The sequence below is a fragment of the Schistocerca serialis genome, chromosome 5 (assembly GCF_023864345.2).
Source record: "Schistocerca serialis cubense isolate TAMUIC-IGC-003099 chromosome 5, iqSchSeri2.2, whole genome shotgun sequence".
In the NCBI taxonomy this organism is placed as follows: Eukaryota; Metazoa; Arthropoda; class Insecta; order Orthoptera; family Acrididae; genus Schistocerca; species Schistocerca serialis.
This window is the reverse complement of record NC_064642.1, coordinates 646,402,624-646,422,402: the sequence shown is the minus strand read 5'-3', so window position 1 is coordinate 646,422,402 and position 19,779 is coordinate 646,402,624. Positions and strand designations below refer to the sequence as shown.

The 19,779-nt window shown below is 40.9% G+C and overlaps 1 protein-coding gene across 1 annotated transcript in view; it reads right to left on the bottom strand.

Annotated features, from left to right (window-relative positions):
- LOC126481362 (glutamate receptor 1-like) overlaps window positions 1-19,779 on the bottom strand; it is a 1,387,178-nt gene that overhangs the window by 895,338 nt on the left and 472,061 nt on the right. The gene's annotated exons all lie outside the window — the stretch shown is intronic.

Sequence of the window (19,779 nt, the reverse complement as noted above, 5' to 3'; positions counted from 1 at the left end):
TTGGAAAATGAACGGGCTTAGACTGACGTTTGAGAATTTGTTATCTACGAACAACTTAGGTCAGTTTCAGCCTTCCAAATGCTGTGTCTCGCTGAAGGGTATTTTTCTTCGTTGAATCGGCGATACGTCAGTTCATACAGGAAGAATGTGATTTTCTAATGACACTTCCAGTTATGTACAAGAGCTTGAAATGAAACCTCATCACCTTATCACCTCATCACCTCATCACCTGTAAAGTCATTATGATATCTGTTTGGACTATACGTTTTTGAAGAGTATCTGTATGAAAATTCTTATTAGAAGATGTTGCACACGTAATTAACACCTCGGCTCCAAGATATCATGAAGATGTTGGTTACAGTAGAGTGGAGGTCCACCAAACTTTGGTATTCACATGTGTGAGTTGGGTCATCAGCAATATGGTTGGTACTGGGTTGGGTATGGTTCAGCTTCATCCCCATCACTATTGACTTGTGTATCACAAAGCCCAGATATTTCGATGTAAGACTATTTTAATGGGGAATAACCAAGTCTTGTGCTGTTCAACGTCGACGTTGTTCAGCTGTAATGTTGAAGAAGTCTTTCGAAGACGAACTCTTGAGAGTCTCCACAGGATGAAAAGATGAGATTGGCACAAGATGTAAAGGTGGGAATATAGATACATAGATCACTGTCTAAGGCATAATTGTGCACAAACAAATCGACTGGAAACGTAGCTTTTAGATGTAAATACTTCAGTATGTAATACAGAGAATAATGGTCTGATCTAGGGATATTCTTAGGCACACAGCACATACTAATCTTCTTTCCTTGTACAGTGTTACTAATCCAACCTGAAAACAGAGGGTTCCCTGACAAGTAGTTAATATATCATAGGACTGTATACCCGTGCTTTCATGTGCTACAAGCAGTCACAAAACAAGGTTAGATCAACGAGTGAATTAAAGCGAAGTATACACGCAGAAGATTAGATGTATCTTCGCATAACACCCTTAAAAAAACTCTGAGCGAAATTTTTAATCTGCAGCGGGGTGTGCGCTTATATGAAAGTGCCAGTCAGATTAAAAATACGTGCCGTACCGAGACTCGGGACCTTTGCGTTTCGGGGGTTAGTTCTCTACCATCTGAGCTACCCAAGCACGACTCATGATCCGTCCTACCTTCCAGACATCACAGAAGCTCTCCTTCAGAGTGCAAATTTAATTCTGGAAACACCCCCAGGCCGTGGCTAAGTTGTGTCCCTGCAGCATTTTTTCTTCCTGGAGTCCTAGTTCTGCAAGGTGTGCGGGAGAGCTTCTGTGAAGTTAGGAAGGTAGGAGACGAGGTATGGCGGAATTAAGGCTGTGAGGAAGGGTCGTTAGTCGTGCGTGGGTAGTTCAGATAGTAGAGCACTGACCCACGAAAGGCATTGTCCCCAGGTTCGAGTTTTCGTCCGATACGGTTTAATCTACCAGGAAATTCCATAAACAAACTGTTTTCATCAAAACACAACCTAAAGTCAAACAGTGTTGCAATTTCGTTGTCGTCTCTGCCACATAGCTGCGGAACGTAAAAATAAGAAGAAGTTTTAATATAAATTTTCGTCAATGGAAGACTCTCACATTGCAGATAACATGCTCTATGAGAATCGCACAACAGGCCAGTCAAGTCATGACATCTAGGAAATGTCAGAAGATAATATTACACAGTATCAGATTACTACAGTGACTATAATTAACATTAGCTAAAAACTAATTGTAAACGAGCAAATACCTTCAGTTGTGTAGAAATTTTATGTTTAATACGTTAGGAGGGAATGAAAGAAAACTAATTGTAGTGGTGATGTAGTTTGTGGAAAACAGATAAACTGTTTGCATACAAACAGATCCAAAAAAACAATATTGTTGCAATTTTGTTGTCGTCTTTGTCACACATGTAATCAAACGAAACCTCTAACCCTAGTCGTATGACATGGTAGAAGCCTGATATTATCCAGACTAATCCCTATGCATGCCGATTATGTGATAGTTCTCAATACATCAAGAATGTTCGGGAGGATATTGTATGTTTCTACCTAAGGCCATACCAGTTATCTATAGGCCGCATCTTGGAAAAGAGCGTTTACATGAGCCATATTTTACAGTAATTTTTGATGCAATAGTGTTTTTATCACCATCAATGCAATGTCGATACAGAACACGTAAAAGTTAACGAATTAAGTCCGAATAACCCAACCATATTTTCAAGAATAGCTGGTTGTTGCTGAGGTTGTCCACGGTGGATGGAAAGTTTTCCCGTGCCTGAACCACAGCTACCTCTGTGTTCGTGTGAAAGCATGCCAGTCACTCTGCACCCCTTCTTCTCATGATTACTCACTAGCGCTTAGTCAGAATCCTGTTGTGTAGAAATTTTATTTCATTTCAGTGGCAGTTCCGCTCAAATTTTCAACCACGACATGTGTCTATGTAGAACGATTTGTCCGAAAATTGAACATTAGTTATAATCACACACCCATAGAACTCTGAGCTGCAAGTGTCTCCCGAACAACGAGTACCAAGTCAACACTCTGCGTAGCTCCATTTTAGTACACAGCAGCCATGTGAGTAAACCTGCCATTATGCCAAATTCAAACTAACTCTTAAGTAATATTAAGCCTTTTATGACTTGCTAGCAGATTAAAACTGGTTGCTCCACCGAGAATCGAATCTGAGCCTTCTGTCCTTTTTCGGATAATTACTCTAACTATTAAGCTATTCCATCGTCCGCCCTCAATTTATATTCTGATTGCATCCTTTAATTAGATGATGCCTTTGTTTCTGCTTCTACGGAAATGAGTTTGGCGTAAAGCTGAATTCCCACTCTGAGTGTGTTCACTAAAGTTACACGTGGAAATATCCACTTTTTGGTGGCATCACTCAGTGTTAAAATCCTTTTATCAATATGACGCCACTAATCTTCCTCCACTGCCAATTAGCGTCAACTGTCATCTACAGGCTTCATTTCGAAACACAGCGAATTTTTCTTAGTTTTGGTTGGACCATAACAAACCTGTGAAAGAATTATTTGCTGAGAGAAGCGTGTATCTCAAATTGTAGCAATCCAATTTTCACAACAGTCGCAGTGTACGACTATAAGCATAAATAGTAACGGTATAAATCGCATTTCTTAATTTCCATTGGTTGCAACGGGTTTCTCTTATGTCTCCATCTTCTTGATCACAATAAGAGACCGTATGACGAGTCAGTAATACCAGAATGTACTACTGAAAGGTAACCGTCGCCAAGTGTACAAATGGAAATAAAAAGCTGTGATTTGGACTGATAACAGTTTTTGTTACACAAAAAAAATCGGCAAAGGTACATATTTTTGCCAACAGTTGCAGCGTGAACAGCTGGTAGAGCAGTGACTCTGTTCACTAGCTCCTCATGTGCTCAGGATTTGTCGCCACCATCATCAGTAAAAGAACATAGTGATTTATAAATCACAAAAGTTCTAACATGTCATCAAAATATCTTAGTTACAGAATAATTTATACTTCCACAATGTTTGAATCACTAACTTAATTACGTATGCCTACTATAGTTACAGGAAAAAGAAAGTAATCTGAGAGAGTCGTATAAACATTTAAATTGTGATCACTGCACGTCGTATCAAGACATGCCAATATGAGCGTATGGTATGTACACTACTGGCCATTAAAACAGCTGCACCACGAAGATGACATGCTACAGACGCGAAATTTAACCGACAGGTAGAAGATGCTGTGATATGCAAATGATTAGCTTTTCAGATCATTCACACAAGTTTGGCGCCGGTGGCGACACCTACAACGTGGTGATATGAGGAAAGTTTCCTACCGATTTCTCATACACAAACAGCAGCTGACGCGTTGCCTGGTGAAACGTTGTTGTGATGCCTCGTGTAAGGAGGAGAAATGCGTACCATCACGTTTCCGACTTTGATAAAGATTTTGATAAAGATTGTAGCCTATCGCGATTGCGGTTTATCTTATCACGACATTGCTGCTCGCGTTGGTCGAGATCCAATGACTGTTAGCAGAATATGGAATCGGTGGGTTCAGGAGGGTAATAGGGAACGCCGTGCTGGACCCCGACGGCCTCGTATCACAAACAGTCGAGATGAGAGGCATCTTATCCGCATGGCTGTAACGGATCGTGCAGCCACGTCTCGATCCCTGAGTCAACAGATGGGAACGTTTGCAAGACAACAACCATCTACGCGAACAGTTCGACGACGTTTGCAGCAGCATGGACTATCAGCTCGGAGACCATGGCTGCGGTTACCCTTGACACTGCATCACAGACAGGAGCGCCTGCGATGGTGTACTCAACGACGAATCTGGGTGCACGAATGGCAAAACGTCATTTTTTCAGATGAATCGAAGTTCTGTTTGCAGCATCATGATGGTCGCATCCGTGTTTAGCGACATTGCGGTGAACACACATTGGAAGCGTGTATTCGTCATCACCATACTGGCGTATCACCCGGCGTGATGGTATGGGGTGCCATTGGTTGCACGTCTAGGTCACCTCTTGTTCGCATTGACGGCACTTTGAACAGTGGACGTTACATTTGAAATGTGTTACGACCAGTGGCTCTAGTCTTCATTCGATCCCTGCGAAATCCTACATTTCAGCAGGATAATGCACGACCGCACGTTTCAGGTCCTGTACGGGCCTTTCTGGATACAGAAAATGTTCGACTGCTGCCCTGGCCAGCACATTCTCCAGATCTCTCACCAACTGAAAACGTCTGGTCAATGGTGGCCGAGCAACTGACTAGTCACAATACGCCAGTCACTACTCTTGATGAACTGTGGTATCGTGTTGAAGCTGCATGGGCAGCTGTACCTGTACACGCCATCCAAGCTCTGTATGACTCAATGCCTAGGCGTATGAAGGCCGTTATTACGGCCAGAGGTGGTTGTACTGGGTACTGATTTCTCAGGATCTATGCACCCAAATTGCGTTAAAATGTAATCACATGGCGGTTCTAGCATAATATATTTTTCCAACGAATACCCGTTTATCATCTGCATTTGTTCTTGGTGTAGTAATTTTAATGGCTGGTAGTGTACAACAGCACCCCCACAGTCATAATAGTAAAATGACAGAGTGTGCTCTGCACATGATATTCTCCTCAGCTTTTTACAAACAAGCTGACATCACTCGTTTTACGAGCGCAAAATAAGAAATTTATGCTTTGAATGTATGCGAGCCCTCGACGATACCGTAGTCAGTGTGGTCACGCCATCCTCACTCAATTTGAATCGCTTGGGTTGCATGTAGAATTGAATTTGACATTTCTGATGTCTCAAGGTGCATCACGTCACATTTATATACGTCGTTTCGCTGCACACGTTGATGGTACAATGTGTAATGTATTGACCAGCGGTTGAGGATGGAGGGGCGGGAGGCGGAAGATGGAGGAGGCAGGGGACATTACCGCCTCGACTTGTAGCCACAGAAGGACTATAAAGTCTGCACAGATGGACCGCCAAGCACCTTGGTAGTGTCAGTGATGGGGGCTGTACACAGACACAGTGCATGTATGTAGTCTACAGGGACCCACGTATTAGGATAACTGGAGGTTGTTGAAAAGAGCTGGGAAATTAACACATGGACTTGCACTTATCGCCGAAAGTAAATGCAGCCCATATGGTGCAGATATTATTTCAGGGAATTTCTCGAGGAGAGTGCGTTGCAACTTACGTTGAAGAAGAGAACACAACTGAACAATAAAATAAGTTTTTCTAAATATCCTGTGATAGAGAGAAATAAACAAAGCTGGTTGTCTAGAATGAAAAAATGACTATAACAAATTTGATAAGCGCACGGAGTTCTTCTCACTCTGAGATCTGCTGACTTTGATTTCGTAAGAAACACTTTGCTACCATGACTCTTGTCAGGTACTTCAAATTATGCTAATAGATTGTGCATGACTATGCTTGTGTGTATAAGAAATGATTGTCAGTCATAGCTACTACCTCTGGCTGCGGGTGTCAGATCATTTCTGGGCAGCAAACAAGTACGGACTGCCAGAGAATGTTGCTGCTGAGCAAGTGCCACCATGCCATCCACAGTGAGACCTCTCTACTGCGCACCACCCTGTAGATGGCAATGGCACGCACCGGAGTACACCTTTCATAGTAAGGCTATCACTGTTCTGTTTCACTGTAGTAACTGAAACCCAGCATAAATGTCTCTGAGATTTTAAGTAACATAGAAAGCAATTGGGTTCTTCACATGTGATCTGTTGGTAACGACTAGTAATCAAAGCTTCCTGGACCCTGGATTCGAACCTAGCCACAGCTTAAACTATGGATTAAAATCGCCAGTAGTGGCGGCCAAAGACTTTACGCATAAGAAGTCAGATATCCTCTCACACCAAAGGATTTGTCAGTGAGGACGGAGGAGGGGATGGAGGTTAAGAATACTCTCTTTGGGTGGGAAACTGCTCCGAACGAGCAACAGTATGAGGTTTCAGAATCCTATGGGAAGCACCCCATCAAAGATGCATAATGTATGTCAAGAGGACATGTGCCCTATAGTTGAAAATGTGTCATGATGACCTCTCCATTGGGAAGAGGTTACAGAGCAGTCCCTCAATCGGATCTCAAGCAGGGTCTACCAATGGGAAGGTGACCATGACAAAAAAAATAGAATAATGAGCCACGGCATATCATTCTATAGGTCAGAGTATGGATTGTCAGAAATCTGAATGTAACAGTACACCTAGAAAATCTGAAAAGAGAATTGTACAGGTTTAATCTAGATATAGTTGACGTAAGTGGAGTGAAACGGTAATAAGTTGAGCATTTGTGATCAGTATAGTATAATATCAATATCAGCAGAAAAAGGTATAATGGGAGTGGGATTCGTTATGATTACGAAAGTAAGGCAGAGAGTGAACTACTGTGAACAACTCAGTGATATAGTTGTTCTCATCAAACTCGGCACCAGGCCCTCACCGAAAATGATACTAAAGATATACAGGCCAAGCAGAAGACCAAGAAATAAAGTATATGAGGATACTTTACGAGTGATTCAGTACATAAATGGAGACGAAAACCTAATAGTCACATGGGACAGGAATGCGGTAGTAGAGGAAAGTGAGGAAGAAAGGATTACAGGAGAATATGGGTATGATATTAGGAATGAGATAGGATGAGCACTATTTGAGTTCTGCAATAAATTTCAGCTACTGACAGCGATTACTCTGTTCAAGATTCATGAGAGAAGGAGGTATAGTTCCAAAAGGTCGGGAGATAGGAGAAGATTTCAGTTAGACTGCGTCATGGTCAGATAGAGATTTTGAAATCATGTAGTGGACTGTACGGCGTACCCAGGAACAGATGTAGACTCAGATCAAAATTTAGTTTGTGAAGAGTAGGCTGCAATTTAAGAGACTGGTCATGGAAGAACCAGCGCACAATAAAGTAGAATACAGAAGTAGTAAGAAATGAAGGGATACACTTAAAGTTATCTGAGACTATAGATATTGTGATATTGAGTAACTCAACAGAGAGTTCAGCTGAAGAGGATAGAACATCTCTAACCTGGGCAATCACAGGAGCTGGAAAGAGAAACATACCTCCAAAATAACTACTGCATAGTAACAATGTTAATTAATAGACGCATTCTAATTACGTGGATTTACTTGCATGTCAAAAGTTAGACAAATAACAATTGAAGTATAATGATATTCACGTTCATAGATATTTAATTCATTCATATACAATTGTGGGAAGCTGTGGCAACTTCTCAATGAACGTTTCATAATGGCAACTTGTGTGAACACAGATCTGATGAATCTAAATCGACGGCTATGGGGAAAACTGAGGAGAAATCGCACAAGCATAAAGTGAATGTCGTGAAATTGGTTAGCATGAGGTAGAGCTACAGAAGGTTTTAAGCAGCAAAACTAAAGATCATACGTATAATTATTGAAGGTAATACTTTACAACCGTTGCGGATTTTGGAAGCACACTTCAGAGGGCAAATATTCTACATGAGGCTGTGTCCCACTGTACTGTAATTCCCGCTGTAGAGCAGTTGTCAATGATTGAGGTACTGCGACCTCAATAAGTGGCAGCGTCAGCGGTCTTTTCCTGCAGCTAAGTGCTGAATGGCGTCAGACGCATCATACCAGGTGGTGATGAGAGCTGACGAAGATGGTGAAGCAGCAGCAGTGCTCTAAGACGAGAGGGGAGACGACAAAATCTGAAGTTCACTAACAAGCAAGAAGAAGTGAAGCGATTCCCGTAGGCGGGTGTCTGACAAGGACACCTAGCACTGCCACCTTTTTTCGATACATAATTTGGTTAGCTGGGTTCTGATCCTGCCGATCTCCAACCGATGAAACTGTTCCCCCCAGAGTGCGAGTCCCCTTCCCTGGGTTATATTTCACTTGATTAACCGACTATTGGCCTCTAAAAAAGTCATCTTCACTGTTTCTTTCTCTCTCCTCAACCAAGGAGACAGCTTACCTCCAACAATGCCGTGATCCTCTTAAAAAAAAGTTAGTGCCTTTCGTTGAAAACTGCTCCTCACTCCACCCTGCCCTAACAGTCGCCCACCTGCACGGCGGCGCTGTGGGCTCAATCATGGCAATCACCATCTCCCTTCACTGGCGTTCTAAGGAGGATACCAGAAGCTCCTTGACTGTCCCAGTATTTTTGCTCTGTGATCCTCCAACCCAGTGTGCTTCTAAAGGATTCAGCGTACAAATCTGCTTTAGATAACTACAGAAACATACAATCACTTGTCCATTTAATATCAATTCATTACCGAAATTGTTCTTAATTATTCAAGTTGAGGATGGGTCTATAATATGAAATTACATTACTTTACATATGTAACGTAACTGAAAACTTTTCTGTAACGCTGTAAAGAAACAGTGGGTAACAGAAGAAATATTTGAGTTGATCAATGAAAGAAGGAACTACAAAGATGTTGAGGGAAATTTAGGAATACAGAAATGTAAGTTACTTTGGTATGAAGTAAAGAGGCAGTGCCAGAAAGCTAAGGCTAAATGGCTGCCTGGAAAAGGTGAAGAAATGAGAGAAGGGGAGATTGTCAGAAAGACTTACTCGTCATAAAGAAAAGTCGAAACAACCCTTAGTGATATTAAAATCATGGGCGGTATTATTAAGAGTGCATTGGGAATTCCACTTTGAAATGCAGAGGTGAAAGCGGAATAATTATGGCCTGTGTGAGCGGCAGGACTTGGCTAATGGCAGGAACTATATACACGAAAGTGGAAAAGAAAATCAGAGTGCTAGTTCTCACTTTGCGGCTGATAACGAAAGCAAGACTGAAGAAAAATCAAGAGATGGTCGAAGGATTTGTCAGCCTAAAAAAAGCGTCCGACCGTGTAAAATGATGTAATTTGATCGAAATTTTGAGAAGAATTGGGTTAAGACGAAGGAATAGACGGGTAATATACAATATGTACAACAACCTATATGTAACAATAAGACTGGAAAATCAAGAAAGAAGTGCTCGGACTAAAAAGCTTGTATAACACATGTATTCTTTCGTCACTGGTGTTCAAGTCTACACATCGACGAAGCAGTGACGAAAATAAAAGAAATATTCAAGAGTGGGAATGAGATTTAAGATGGAAAGATATCAACGATAAAATTCGCAGATGATATTCCTATCCTCAATGAAAGTCAAGAAGAATTGCAGGTTCTGTTGAATGACATGTGCTCTGTAATTAATACAGAATATGGATTGAGAATATATATAAGAAAGATGAAGGTATTGAGAAGTAGTAGAAATGAGAACAGTGAGATACTTAAAATAGGATTAGCCATCACGGATTAGACGGAATTAAGGAATCCCGCAAAATAACTTACAACTAACGCAGCAAGGAAGACATAAAAAGCAAAAATTCGTGTACTCTGTCATAAGTCTGCAGTTTTTCGTCTTCCGTCCATATACCTTCGACAGCACAGCACCTCGCCCTGTTAAAACGCTGCTGAGTTTTGTGGCTGTCAACAATAATTTCCTAAAAGTCTTTCTGGCAGTTATTTGACCGCCTGCAGCTCTCTGCGCGAAGAAAGAAAGTATCAGATGTGTCGTGACGCGGATGCGACAGATGCTATCGAAGGGATGAGGAAAAGCGAGCCCCCTGTGCAGGGGCGGGCTTAGCAGGCGCGATCGCCGTCCAGAAGGGAGTAGGAGGGGTGGGAGTAAGGGACACAGGGAGACCACCCCTAATCCTGACCGGTGGTAATGGACGGCCAGAAAGGTAGCCCGGCGCGCCCTAATGGCGGACGACCCTTACAAATCACCGTCCCGCCTACCCCGCCACATTACCTTCTGCTCTTTAACAGGCCGGACCCTGGCTGCAGTCGCGGTGGCAGCCGCAGTCTTTTCTCCTGATCCCTGGGCTTAGCGAGTTGGCGACACGCGCTCCTGCCATAGGCTTACCACTTTACGTCCTTCCGTCGCCACACGTTACGCATTATAAAGAAAAGCACGCGCGCAGCAGCTATTTCATAGGTCTAAGAGAGAATACCCTAGGTCGAAAGTGCCCTAACACTACGGGGGATGTACCCTACGTGATGCCAAATTACGTGTGAGTGCAAGACAAAAATGGCTCTGAGCACTATGCGACTTAACTTCTGAGGTCATCAGTCGCCTAGAACTTAGAACTAATTAAACCTAACTAACCTAAGGACATCACACACATCCATGCCCGAGGCAGGATTCGAACCTGCGACCGCAGCGGTCACGCGGTTCCAAACTGAAGCGCCTTTAACCGCACGGCCACACCGGCCAGCTGAGTGCAAGACAGTCGTAGACCTCATACGTCGGTGCGTGACGTACGAGGTACGTGAGAAAAGTAACGAGACGGATTTTATGCCTACCTAAGTTTTTATTTTTTTCAAGCAGCAATTTTTTTCTTTTGTTTTTTTTGGGGGGGGAGGGGGGGGGGGAAATTGCCTTCTGACTGGTTTGATGCAGCCCGCTACGAATACAGTTTTTGTCCTGTACAGCTCCCTCTAGTACCCCGGAAGTCATTCCCTCATGTCTTAACAGATGTTCTATCATCCTGTCCCTTCTCCGTGTCAGAGTTTTCCACATATTCCTTTCCTCTCCGATTCTGCACAGAACATCCTCATTCCTTACCTTATCAGTCAACCTAATTTTTAACTTTCGTCTGTAGGACCACATCACAAATGCTTTGATTCTCTTCTGTTCCGGTTTCCCACAATCCGTGTTTCACTGCCGTACAACGCTGTGCTCTAAACGTATATTCTCAGAAACTTCTTCCTCAATTTAAGGCCTACGTTGGATACTGGTAGACTTTTCTTGACCAGGAATGCCTTTTTTGCCACTGCTTTTGATGTCCTCCTTGCTCCGTCCGTCATTGGTTATTTTGCTGTCTACATAGCAGAGCTCCGTAACTTCACCTACTTCGTGACCATCAATCCTGATGTTAAGTCCCTCGCTATTCTCGTTTCTACTAATTCCCATTACTTTCGTCTTACTTCGATTTACTCTCAACCCATATTTTGTACTCATTAGATCGTTCACTCCATTCAGCATATCGTGTAATTCTTCAATTTTACTCAGGATAGCAATGTCATCAGCGAATCTTATCAATGATATCCTTTCTCCTTGAATTTTAATTCCACTCCTGAACTTTTCCTTTATTTCCACCATTGCTTCTTCGGAGTACAGAGTGAACAGTAGGGGGGAACGACAACATCCCTGCGTTTCACCCTTTGTTGTTCGAGTGTTTCGTTATTGGTGGTTCACTCTTATTATTCCCTCGTGGCCCTATTACACATGGTATATTACAGGTCTCTCATTACATCTAACCCTATTATTCCTCAGAATTTAGAACATTTTGCATCATTTTACATTGTCGAACGCTTTCTCCAGGTCGACATATCCTATGAACGTATCTTTATTTTTCTGTAGTCTTTCTTTCATTATCAACCGTAACGTCAAAACTGGTTCTCTGGTGCCTTACCTTTCGTAAAGCCAAACAGATCGTCATCTAGCACATCCTCAGTTTTCTTTCCCATTCTTCTGTACCTTATTCTTGCCAACAACTTGGATGCATGAGCTGTTAAGCTGATTGTCCGATTATCCTCGCACTTTTCAGCTCTTGCAGTCTTCGGAACTGTGTGTATGATATTTTTCCGAAAGTCAGATGGTATGCCGCCAGACTCAAACATTCTACTCACCAACGTGAGTATTTGTTTTTTTGCCACTTCCTCCAATGACTTTATAAATTCTGACGGAATGTTATCTATTCCATCTGTCATATTTTATCTTAATTCCTGCAAAGCTCTTTTAAATTCTAATACCGGATCTCCTATCTCTTCTAGACTCCTATGTCTTCATCATCTTCTTCTTCTTCTTCTTCTTCTATGACAATATTCTCTTTCCATCTATTCGTATTCTCCTAGTCATTTAACAATCGAATTCCAGTCGCACCCTTAATGTTACGATCGTTGCCTTTAATTTCCCCGAAGGCTGTTTTGACTGTCTGCGCAGTCCTTCCTACAATCATTTCTTTTTCTATTTCTTCATGCATCCATTTCGTCTTTGTTTCCCTGCTTTTCCTCTTTATTTCACTACTCGTCGACTTGTCTTTCTGTATTCGCGAATTTCTTAGAACATTTTGCACTTCCTTCTTTTACTGCTCAACTGAAGTATTTCTTCTGTTACCCATGGTTCCTTCGCAGTTACCGTCTCTGTACCTATTTTTTTCTTTCCAGCTTCTGAGATTGCCCTCTTTAGATATGTCCATTACTGTTCAACTGTTCTACCTACTGAGCTATTCTTTATTGCTGTAGCTATAGCCTCAGAGAACTTCAAGCACATCCCGTCATACGTTAGCACTTCTGTATCCCAATTCTTTGTGTATTGATTCTTCCTGACCAATCTCAAACTAGAGCCTACTCTCCATCACTACTACATCATGATCAGAGTCTATATCTGCTCCTGGGTGCGCCTTACAGTTCAGTATCTGATTTTGGAATCTCTGTCTGGCCGTGATGTAATCTAACTGAAATCTTCGCTTATCAACCGGTCTTTTCCAAGTATATCTTTTCCTCTTTTGATTCTTGTACAGAGTATTCGCTATTACGAGCTGAAATTTATTACAAAACCCAATTAGTCTTTCTCTTCTCTCATTTCTTGTCCCAGGCCTTCTCCCGTAAACTTTATTCTACTCCTTCCCCTACAACTGCATTCCAGTCCCCCATGACTATTAGATTTTTATCACCCTTTATGTCCTGTATTACCCTTTCTATATCCTCATAGTTTCTCTATATTTTCATCTTCAGCTAACGACGTCGGCAATAATATCCCCTTCAAAGCAGCTCTCTTCGGCAGCTATGTCGTTAGACTCGTTGTTCCCTAACTTGCTTCAACTGGTGGGACCTTTAACTTGTCGCAGTCTTAGAATATTCCCCAGAGTCCCAAAATGACGTCCTTTTAAGCCATTCTTCAATTTCGGACAAATTAAAAAGTCACAAGGACTCGGATCAGGTGAAGAGGGGGCCCAAGATTTCTGTGACGGAAATCGCCGTGTAACATGGGGCGGTCTTATGTTGGAGCATCAACTTGCCTCCAACCTCTGGTCACATTCGGTACCCCCTTTTCCTGAGACTTCCAATGAAATCTTTGTGAAACACTTGGCTGGCAGTCTCTCCTGGAGGAACAATACTTTACGCATGATACCCGTACTGTTGAAAAAGCAAATCAGCATTGTTTTCATCTTTGATTTGCTCATTCGATCTTCAACGTGTTCTCAGCCTTCTAAAGATGATTTGTACCACTGGAAAAGTGTACTCGTGATCAGGGATATTTTCCAGAGGCCTACTTCAACTTTTCAGATGTCATACTTGTGGATTCCCCAAGTTTCACAAAAGGACCTGATAGTACAACATTCCTCTAAATTCCGCTATTCGTTTATAGCACACAACTTCAGTGATGGCACTCTCAAAAATCAAGTGATGACTGTACACAGCTGAAACTGTGCCTTAGCATCTGAACACACCGGTTTATACAAGTAGAACGACACAGCGTTGCCAGATAGCTCGCAGCTTTGTCAGTTTCGTTACTTTTCTTACATACCCTGTATCTACTTACACTGTTCCTACATTTCGTTAGTTGTCATGGTTTTCAGTCCGAAAACTGGCTTAGTATAGCTCTCCATGCTACTATACCCTGTGGAAGCCTCTTCATCTAATAACTACTGCAACCTACATTCTTCTCAGTCTGCTTACTGTGTTCATCTCTTGGTCTGCCTCTACGATTCTTACTCCCTCACTCTCTCTCTCTCTCTCTCTCTCTCTCTCTCTCTCTCTCTCTCTCTCTCTTCCCTCCAGTACTAACCTTTTGATCCCTTGATGTCTCAGAAAGTGCCCTATGAACCCATCTCATCTTTCAGTCGTGCCACAAATTTCTTCTTATCAGTTCTATTAAGCACCAGGTCACTAGATATGCAATATACCCTGATATTCAGCATTTTCTGTAGCACCACATTACAATAGCCTTCTATTCACTTCTTGTCTGTTTACTGTTCATGGTTCACTTCTACACAAGGCTACACTCGGAACGGATAACTTCAGAAAAGGCTTCCTAAAACTTAAATATATTTTCGACTTTAACAAATTTCCCTTCTTTAGAAACAGTTTTTTGCTATTGACAATCTACATTGTCTACACATTCTATTCGCCCAACATCAGTTGTTTTTACTCTCCAAATTGCAAAACTCATCTACTGCTTCAAGTATTTCCTTTCCTAATTTAGTTCCCTCAGTATCATATAATTTAATTCCACTACATACCATTGCCCTTGTTTTTCTTTTACTGATTTTCTTCTTATATTCTGCTTTGAAGACGATGTCCATTCCTTTCAACTCTCTTCCAAGTCCTTTGGGGTTCCTAATAGAATTACAATGTCATCGCCTAACCTCAATTTTTTTTCTTCTCCTAGAACTTTCATATTCCAACCTCAGTTTTTTTTATTGACTTTTACAGCTTGGTCAACATACAGATTGAATAACATGAAGGACAGGCTGCCACCCTGCCTCACTCCATTCTCAATCACTGCTACCATTTCATGCTCTTCGATATTGTAACTGCCATCTGGTTTCTGTACAAGTTGTAAATAGCCATTCATTCCCTGTATTTTACCACTGATAATTTTAGAATTTCAATTAGAGTATTCCAGTCGATATTATCAAACGATTTCTCTAAATCCACAAATATTATAAACGTATTTTTGTCTTACGATAACGTATACTGTGAGAGAAGTCGTAACGTCATTCTTGTCTCACGCGTTCCTACATTTCTTCGCAATCCAAACTGATCTTCCCCGAGGTTGGCTTTTAATTACTCCTATTTTAAATCATAGTCGCCTTCTCCACTGATAATGTATGAAAATTTATTTTATTACGAGTTTTACATAGAACTTTTAGATTTCTGAACAGCTACATGTGGCCCACCTGTTTAACTCTTTCTCATGCAGTAGCTGTTATACCCAACTTCCGCAACCGTTTTCTGCATAAATTCCCCCAACACAACTTTTCCCCTTTGTGACTGCACCTGGTACACTGGAAGCTATCCCCTGATGCTCCAACGCTTGGTGTAGAGATAGACAATTGATACTCAATATAAATAAATCTGACATATTGCGCACAAATATAAAAGAAGCTCTCTTATTTTTGATTACAGGATTGCTAAACAATACCTGGGAACATTTTCGTCCATTAAATATGTGGAGATGAGTACCATTATCATGGGAAAGGTAGACACCGGACAGTTTTATTGGAAGAATTCTCATTCTTGAAGGAGATGACGTTTATAGCGCTCCATGGCCAGTTTCTCGGACTGGGATCTTCAACATGTAGGACTGATAGAGAAATTACAGAAAAATCAAAACGATAGAGCATTTCATCACGGCTCCATCTAGTATGCCCGTAAGCTTTTCAATGATGCTTATCTATCTCCAGTGGCTGACTCAGAGGGTAAATGGTGCGAATCATGGAAAAGTTAACTATCAAAATTCCAAGACCGTATGTTCCTGAAAGAGTCAAGTAATATATTTCTTCGATGTACCCATACATATTGTGACTGCTCAAAACTATGTGACCTACAGGAGGTAGACGCATATCAGTGTATAGAGTACGTCTCCTAGTTCTTAAATAATGTTACAGGTGCTGAACGTGGACAACATTTCTGATGTGGTAAACTCAGCACGCCCGTTGACTTTATTCACGTGAATTACCCGATCGCACTGGAGGGTGCGACAGTAACCCGCTTTGAAAATGTATGTGTTGGTTTGCCTGTCTGCAGGCGCGAACTAGCTCAGTGCAGCATTACGGAGCAGATGATTTGTCTGCATGTTATGACACGGCTGCCCCATGGTGAAACTACTTCACGACGTGCACTGTATTACGAATCGAAACTAGGAGAGGTGGACTATCCACTGATGTGTCATATTTTTGTATGTCTTGTGGTTTTCGAACTGCCCTCTCTTCAAACCCTGTAGGTACACATGAGCGACACTGTATCTAGGCGAAAAGGCCTTTACGGTAAAATTATAAAGATGTAGGCTCACATGAAGAATTACTACTATTTTGTTGCTTTCATCTCGCTGAGAATTGGGGATGTCAGCTACTAAATCTGTTTTCATGCTGAATAATGTCTACTTTTACATAATGTAACGTCCCCTGAGCTGTGTTATTTGTTCTTTGTTATTTTTTTATCGATTTGGAAGAAACTACAGTTCCTTTTTCAGAAACTGTAGTTCTGCTGTTTGGGTGTTTAATTGTGGAAAAGGTACGCCAGCATTATCTGTTGTGGAAGCTATACTACTGGCAGGTACATCTAAAGAAAAACAAATGAAATAAAAACTCGCACATACGTTAAAAAATTGCCAGTCCTACAGATACCACACTAGACCGTTCTAGAGTACATTGTACGTATATTTGTGCAGTAGTATATTATTTTGGTCATAGAATTATTGTGACTAAACGTGAAACTGAAGTTGCTTCGTAATCGATGGCAAGGAAACAAATAACTCATTTGAGTAGTGGATAAAAAGTATAATAATAATTAATATTCTACATAATAACAGTTATTATAAAATATTACCAACAGCCGATCTGTCGGTGCATCATTTACGACTTGAACAGAAAGGGTGAACGTGAGCGTTGCATAGAGAGTACTCTCTTCCACACACAAGAAGCTATCTTGTGTATCACAGACGTATACGTCCACTTTTCCTACCTCTCGTTCTAGGCAGAGTCTTATAGTTTCTTTCTTCACTCACTGTTTTAAGAACCTCCTCATTATTTAAGTAGTTATCTAGAATATTTAATCAAGATACATAGGCGCGGTGTTGCTGTTAGTTGCAGCTAGAATAAAAGGTACCGTCATGCTTTCTGGGTGAATAGGGGGGTCATAACGGGAGAAGACTACCTACAAGGAAACACATGAACTCTCTTCGTGATGCATAAGCGCTACAATCGATTTTCAACAACAGTAGGTTAATGTATTTTTGGGGGTATCCAGCTTTTGTGCTGTTTGGCCAAGTGAAGGCGAGCAGTTTTATTTGCCTCTGTGAACAATGGAGTTTTATGAGGTATTCCACTTCAATGTGTATTTCATGACATTTCATTCGCGATCTTCACTAATAAACTGACTGACATTGAGTAGGCGTTGCGGTCGTTATTGGTCCTTGCCAGTGAGGATAGTTTTACGACAAATTTTTCGATGCCATGTTAAATGCCTACGAGTGGTACACCATTCCCTGAAGACATGATAGACAGTCCTTCATTCACGGCGTCCTCCAGTGTGGTCAACAGCATGGCCAAACACTATAGCTGTATCTAAAATTTCTGAACTTTCTACTACGATTCAGAGTGGCCAGTGGGTGTGTACTGTTTTGCCTGGCGAGTTTATGAATGTGTCTGAAATGTAAGGATTCGGATTAATTACCCGCGTAATCAGGTTTTATGCACACCGTAATGCCTTCCAAAACTACGCTCGGGTTTTCATATTCTCCCGCTCGCTACACGCAAATTGTTAGTCCCACAGAAAAAATGAACTCGATCTTTTTGAAGGAATTTTTTATCAGGATACGTTTTCACTGGAGACCATGGTTTTCCGTTTAGTCAACGGTAATACTTCTGAAAGTCAATTTTTGTAGATTTTTGTATGAATCACTCGAAATCAACGCTCCTTAGCGAAAAAGTATCTCAGTATAAAATTTAACTACATTAAATTTCCTACAAAAAGATCCTGCCCACTTTTTCTGTAGAATTAACAGATTGTGCGTAACAAATGATAGAATAAGAATATTTTGCATATTGCATTTGAAGGTTACTTATTTATGTCTTCTTTCACCCCTAAAATTCATTCCACATCGTTGCCCCTCGTCGCCAACCCGCATCCCTTTATGTAATAACATATTTCATGTTCCTTAATAGTTCATCTTCGTTTCCATACCGTATATTGAACAGGGAGCAGGAGGAGTACTTAGTGTTTAACTTCATGACTTGATAGTTTATTAAGCCATATTTTATTATATATTATTTGACATTTCTTTGTATAAGTTTCCTATTTTGACAACATTAACACGTTTTTCGATAGCTACTTCACGTTTTACATTATTAAAAGATCAAAGTGATACAAAATCTCTTCATTGTATGTACGATTGTAGCTTTGTTACGATGACACTCATTGAGAGCCAACTGTTTATATGCTTGATTAATATGATTAAAAAACAACATTTCCCCCAAATTCGTTTATCTATGACACATAGCCATAAAGGAGGTTAATTCGATGTTTCCGTGATTACATTTTATTAATTTGACAATGTATGTTTTGTAAAACTTTCCTTCACCACATTTGTCACTTCACTGTATGCGGTTTTGTGATTATACTTTGTTGATACCGTCTGTTAAGTACGTTTTTCGTTAAGTCACCTAATTGTTTACATCGTTGTTAAATCGATGTACTCCAATACATTCCTAAGATCCCACATGCACCTGAAATATGTATATTATCGATGTTGCAGCTGTAGACATTCTCATGCAATCCCTCTCTGAGATTCATAGCAATTTGCTTTTGATGATTTTTCCGTTACAGTTTTCTTCAGTTTGCAATGTTTGATCGTCTTGTGTGCGTAGCGTACATGTCTGTGTTTTTCTGGAGATTATTTACGGTAACAGAAACTATGTTTTTCTACCTACATCTAAGTTTTTCATGCTTTGTAAATAATTTAATGCCATAAATTTCATTTTACCAGCATATTGTGATCTGTGCACTCCAAAGGGTTCGGCTTGATGACGGTCTACTGGTCTAAGACGGTACTATTGTGCATAAGAATCAACAGCTGATGGTAATCTGAGATGGAGTTTCACAAATACTTGAAAGCGTTATAGGTCACATAAAGCTCATAGCCAGGGGCAGCTGAATCATTGTGTACGTATGTTTGAGAAAACTGTTTCATATGTAATTTTTATCACACCAAGGCTAAATTTTTGGTCAAAGATGTGTGATCTGTCAATTAATCAGCAAGATTTCTGTTTGTCTTAATTAAACTTACATATGTGGTGCATGAAAAAGTAATGACAAATATTTTTAATTACCAAAATTTATATTTTTTTCAAACAACTATATTTTCCCTTAAAAGTAATTCCATTCGGCAATTAATACACTGGTGTTGTCGTTGTTCCCAGTCTTGGTAGCAGTGCTAAAAGGCTATAACTGATAGGGCCTTTAACATGTCAGTC